At 37.1% G+C, this 5915-nt stretch overlaps 1 non-coding gene across 1 annotated transcript; it reads left to right on the top strand.

Annotated features, from left to right (window-relative positions):
• Nucleotides 1–2195: 2195 nt before the first annotated feature.
• On the top strand, nt 2196–2299 carry LOC148546532 (small nucleolar RNA R71). The gene has a single exon (XR_015901326.1). It is a non-coding gene; the product is annotated as a small nucleolar RNA R71 (small nucleolar RNA).
• Nucleotides 2300–5915: the final 3616 nt, after the last annotated feature.

Here is a 5915-nt window from a genome sequence, read left to right as displayed (position 1 = left end):
GGACCCTGTGGGGTCCATAGATGCTGAGTTGATCCTGTGGGGTCCACAGATCCTGAGGTGTCAAGGATTTGCATCCCTGCACCAATTAGGCATGTAAAATGCCTTTGCATGCAATTCTGGCGTTTAAACGCCGAATTGATGCTTGTTTCTGGCATTCAGCGCCAGCTCTTCCTTAGTGTGCATTTCTGGCGTCTGAACGCCAGGATGCTGCTTGTTTCTGGCGTTCAACGCCAGATCCATGCTCTGTTCTGGCGTTGAACGCCAGCCAGATGCTCCTTACTGGCGTTTAAACGCCAGTAAGTCCTTCCTCCAGGGTGTGATTTTTCTTCTGCTGTTTTTGATTTTTCTTCAATTTTTTCAGTTGTTTTTGTGACTCCACATGATCATGAACCTATGAAGACATATAACTAATAAAAAATATAATTAAATAAAAATTGGGTTGCCTCCCAACAAGCGCTTCTTTAATGTCAATAGCTTGACAGTGGGCTCTCAAGGAGCCTCACAGATGTTCAGAGTATTGTTGAGACTCCCCAACACCAAACTTAGAGTTTAGATATGGGAGTTCAACACCAAACTTAGAGTTTGGTTGTGGCCTCCCAACACCAAACTTAGAGTTTGACTGTGGGGGCTCTGGTTGACTCTGTTTTGAGAGAAGCTTACTGTGCCTCTTTTCCATGTTTACAGAAGGATGTCCTTGAGTTTTAAACTCAAGGGAGTCCTCATTCAATTGAAGGACTAGTTCACCTCTGTTAACATCAATCACAGCTCTTGCTGTGGCTAGGAAGGGTCTTCCAAGGATGATGGATTCATCCTCATCCTTCCCAGTATCTAGGATTATGAAATCAGCAGGGATGTAAAGGCCTTCAACCTTTACTAATATGTCCTCTACTTGTCCATAAGCCTGTTTTCTGGAATTGTCTGCCATCTCTAATGAGATTTTAGCAGCTTGTACCTCAAAGATTCCCAGTTTCTCCATTACAGAGAGTGGCATGAGGTTTATTCCTGACCCAAGGTCACATAGAGCCTTCTCAAAGGTTATGGTGCCTATGGTACAAGGTATCAGGAACTTTCCAGGATCCTGTTTCTTCTGAGGCAATCTCAGTTGATCCAATGCATTCAGTTCATTGGTGAACAGGGGAGGTTCATCTCCCCAAGTCTCATTACCAAATAAATTGACATTCAGCTTCATGATTGCACCAAGGAACTTGGCAACTTGCTCTTCAGTAACATCTTCATTCTCTTCAGAAGAGGAGTACTCTTCAGAGCTCATGAATGGCATAAGGAGGTTCAATGGAATCTCTATGGTCTCTAGATGAGCCTCAGATTCCTTTGGTTCCTCAAAGGGAAACTCCTTATTGATCACTGGACATCCCAGGAGGTCTTCCTCCTTGGGATTCACGTCCTCCCCTTCCTCTTTGGATTCGGCCATGATGGTTATATCAATGGCCTTGCACTCTCCTTTTGGATTTTCTTCTGTATTTCTTGGGAGAGTACTAGGAGGGATTTCAGTGATTCTTTTACTCAGCTGACCCACTTGTGCTTCCAAATTTCTAATGGAGGACCTTGTTTCATTCATGAAACTCACAGTGGCCTTAGATAGATCAAAGACTAAGTTTGCTAAATTAGAGGTATTTTGTTCAGAGTTCTCTGTCTGTTGCTGAGTGGATGATGGAAAAGGCTTGCTATTGCTAAACCTGTTTCTTCCACCATTATTAAAGCCTTGTTGAGGCTTTTGTTGATCCTTCCATGAGAGATTTGGGTGATTTCTCCATGAGAGATGATAGGTGTTTCCATATGGTTCACCCATATAATTTACCTCTGCTATTTCAGGGTTCTCAGGATCATATGCTTATTCCTCAGAAGATACCTCTTAAGTACTGTTGGATGCAGCTTGCATTCCATTCAGACTCTGAGAAATCATATTGACTTGCTGAGTCAATATTTTATTCTGAGCCAATATGGCGTTCAGAGTATCAATTTCAAGAACTCCCTTCTTCTGAGGCGTCCCATTACCCACAGGATTCCTCTCAGAAGTGTACATGAACTGGTTATTAGCAACCATGTCGATGAGTTCTTGAGCTTCTGCAGGCGTTTTCTTTAGGTGAATGGATCCACCTGCAGAAGTATCCAATGACATCTTAGCTAATTCAGACAGACCATCATAGAATATATCCAGGATGGTCCATTCTGAAAGCATGTCAGAATGACACTTTTTGGTCAGTTGCTTGTATCTCTCCCAAGCTTCATAGAGGGATTCACCTTCTTTCTGTCTGAAGGTTTGAACATCCACTCTAAGCTTGCTCAGCTTTTGAAGAGGAAAGAACTTGGCTAAGAAAGCCGTGACCAGCTTATCCCAAGAGTTCAGGCTATCTTTGGGTTGAGAGTCCAACCGCACTCTAGCTCTGTCTCTTACAGCAAAAGGGAAAAGCATGAGCCTGTAGACTTCAGGATCTACTCCATTAGTCTTAACAGTATCACAGATCTACAAGAATTCAGTTAAGAACTGAAAAGGATCTTCAGATGGAAGTCCATGAAACTTGCAATTTTGTTGCATTAGAGAAACTAATTGAGGTTTAAGCTCAAAATTGTTTGCTCCAATGGTAGGGATGGAGATGCTTCTTCCATGTAAATTAGAATTAGGTGCAGTAAAGTCACCAAGCATCCTCCTTGCATTATTATTAGTTTCGGCTGCCATATCCTCTTCTTGTTCAAAAATTTCTGTAAGGTTATCTCTGGATTGTTGTATTTTAGCTTATCTTAGTTTCCTCTTCAGAGTCCTTTCAGGTTTAGGGTCTGCTTCAACAAGAATGTTCTTGTCCTTGCTCCTGCTCATATGAAAAAGAGGGAGCAGAAAAATAATAATAATAGGGATCTTTTTTGCCCAGGTATAGAGGTTCCCCTGTGTGAGTAGAAGAAGAAAATAATGTAATGTAAAGAAGGAAAGAAGAGAAAATTCGAACACAGATGGAAGAGGGAGTTCGAATTTGTGTGAGATGAAGTGTTAGTAGATGAATAAATAAATAGAAGGAGATGAGAGAGAAAGAGAATTTTCGAAAATAAAATTTTGAAAAGGGGTTAGTGATTTTCGAAAATTAGGAATGAAATCAAGTTTAAAATTAAAAATTGAAACAATTAGTTAATTAAAAAGAATTTTTGAAAAAGAGGGAAGAGATTTTAAAAAATTAGAGGGAGAGAGTTAGTTAAGTAGTTTTGAAAAAGATAAGAAGCAAAACAAAAAGTTAATTAGTTAGTTGAAACAAATTTTGAAAATCAATTTTGAAAAGATAAGAAGATAAGGAGTTAGAAAAGATATTTTAAAATCAAATTTTTGAAAAAAGATGTGTTTTAAAAAGATATGATTAAGAGGATATGATTTTTAAAAAGATAAGATAAAAAGATCTTTTTGAAAAGATATGATTGAAATTAGTTTTGAAAAAGATTTGATTTTTTAAAATCACAATTAATGACTTGATTCACAAGAAATCACAAGATATGATTCTAGAACTTAAAGTTTGAATCTTTCTTAACAAGTAAGAAACTTGAAATTTTCGAATCAAAACATTAATTGTTGAGGATATTTTCGAAAATTATGAGATAAAATTAAGAAAAAGATTTTTGAAAAATATTTTTAAAATTTTCAAAAATAAATAAGAAAAATGAAAAAGATTTGATTTTTGAAAAAGATTTTGAAAAAGATAAGATTTTTAAATTGAAAATTTGATTTGACTCATAAAAACAACTAAATTTTAAAAAGTTTTGAAAAAGTCAACTCAAATTTTCGAAATTTATGAGTGAAAAAGGGAAAGATATTTTTTTTATTTTTGAATTTTTAATGATGAAAGAGAAAAACATGAAAATGATGCAATGCATGAAAATTTTGGATCAAAACAATGAATGCATGCAAGAATGCTATGAATGTCAAGATGAACACCAAGAACACTTTGAAGATCAAGATGAACACCAAGAACTTATTTTTGAAAAATTTTCAAGAAAAGAAAACATGCAAGACACCAAACTTAGAAATTTTTCATGTATAGACACTATGAATGCAATAATGCATAGGAAAAACAAGAAAAGACACAAAACAAGAAAATATGAAGATCAAACAAGAAGACTGGCCAGGAACAACTTGAAGATCATGAAGAACACTATGAATGCATGAATTTTTGAAAAATGCATAAAATTTTAGAAAAAAATGTAATTGACACCAAACTTAAAATTGACTCAAGACTCAAACAAGAAACACAAAATATTTTTGATTTTTATGATTTTATGAATTTTTTTTGGATTTTTCGAAAATTAATGTGAAAAAGAAAAATAAGGATTTCAAAATTTTTAAGAAGAATTCCAGGGATCTTTCAATATTAGCCCAAAGCTCCAATCAAAGGGTTGGACATGGCTTAATAGCTAGTCAGCTTTAGGATATAAATCAGGCATGCAACAGCTGATATTCAAATTAACTTGCCTCTATGCTGATGGTTGGAAGCCCCTATCCAAAAGAATTAGACCTGGCTTTACAGCCAGCCAGGCTTCAACATGCTTCATGAAACACTAGAATTTATTCTTAAAATTTAGAATAATTTTCGAAAACAGATGAGAAATTTTTGAAAGATTTTTGAAAATAAAACAAAAAGAAAATTACCTAATCTGAGCAATAAGATGAACCGTCAGTTGTCCAAACTCGAACAATCCCCGGCAACGGGGCCAAAAACTTGGTATGTGAAATTGTTACTCTGAGGTTGTAAAATTTGTTGTTCGTTCTCTCCCTGGCAATGGCGCCAATAACTGGTGCACAATACCATGGTCCAAACATAACTTCACAACTTCGCACAACTAACCAGCAAGTGCATTGGGTCGTCCAAGTAATAAAACCTTACGTGAGTAAGGGTCGATCCCACGGAGATTGTTGGTATGAAGCAAGCTATGGTCATCTTGTAAATCTCAGTTAGGCGGATATCAAATGGTTATGGAGTTTTCGAATAATAATAATAAATAAACAGAAAATAAAGATAGAAATACTTATGTAATTCATTGGTGAGAATTTCAGATAAGTATATAGAGATGCTTTCGTTCCTCTGAACCTCTGCTTTCCTGCTGTCTTCATCCAATCCTTCCTACTCCTTTCCATGGCAAGCTTTCTGTAAGGGCATCACCGTTGTCAATGGCTACATCCCATCCTCTCTGTGAAAATAGTCCAAATGCTCTGTCACGGCATGGCTAATCATCTGGAGGTTTTCGATCATACTGGAATAGGATTTACTATCCTTTTGCGTCTGTCACTACGCCCAGCACTCGCGAGTTTGAAGTTCGTCACAGCCATCCCTTCCCAGATCCTACTCGGAATACCACAGACAAGGTTTAGACTTTTCGAATCTCAGGAATGGCCATCCATGGGTTCTAACTTATACCACAAAGATACTAATAACTCGGACTCGGTCCCCTGTATTAGATATCTAAGAGATACTCATTCTAGCTTGGTTGCATGTAGAACGGTAGTGTTTGTCAGGCACGCGTTCATAAATGAGAATGATGATGAGCGTCACATAATCATCACATTCATCATGTTCTTGGGTGCGAATGGATATCTTAGAAGCGGAATAAGTTGAATTGAATAGAAAACAGTAGTACTTTGCATTAATTCATGAGGAACAGCAGAGCTCCACACCTTAATCTATGGAGTGTAGAAACTCTACCATTGAAAATACATAAGTGAAAGGTTCAGGCATGGCCGAGAGGCCAGCCCCCAAAACGTGATCACAGGATCAAAAATACAATCCAGGATCTTCCATAGATGTCTAATACAATAGTAAAAAGTCCTATTTATACTAAACTAGTTACTAGGGTTTACAGAAGTAAGTAATTGATGCATAAATCCACTTCTGAGACCCGCTTGGTGTGTGCTTGGGCTGAGCTTA

The sequence above is a fragment of the Arachis ipaensis genome, chromosome B9, assembly GCF_059453495.1.
Source record: "Arachis ipaensis isolate K30076 ecotype BB chromosome B9, ASM5945349v1, whole genome shotgun sequence".
NCBI lineage: Eukaryota > Viridiplantae > Streptophyta > Magnoliopsida > Fabales > Fabaceae > Arachis > Arachis ipaensis.
This window is presented reverse-complemented; position numbering and strand designations above follow the sequence as displayed.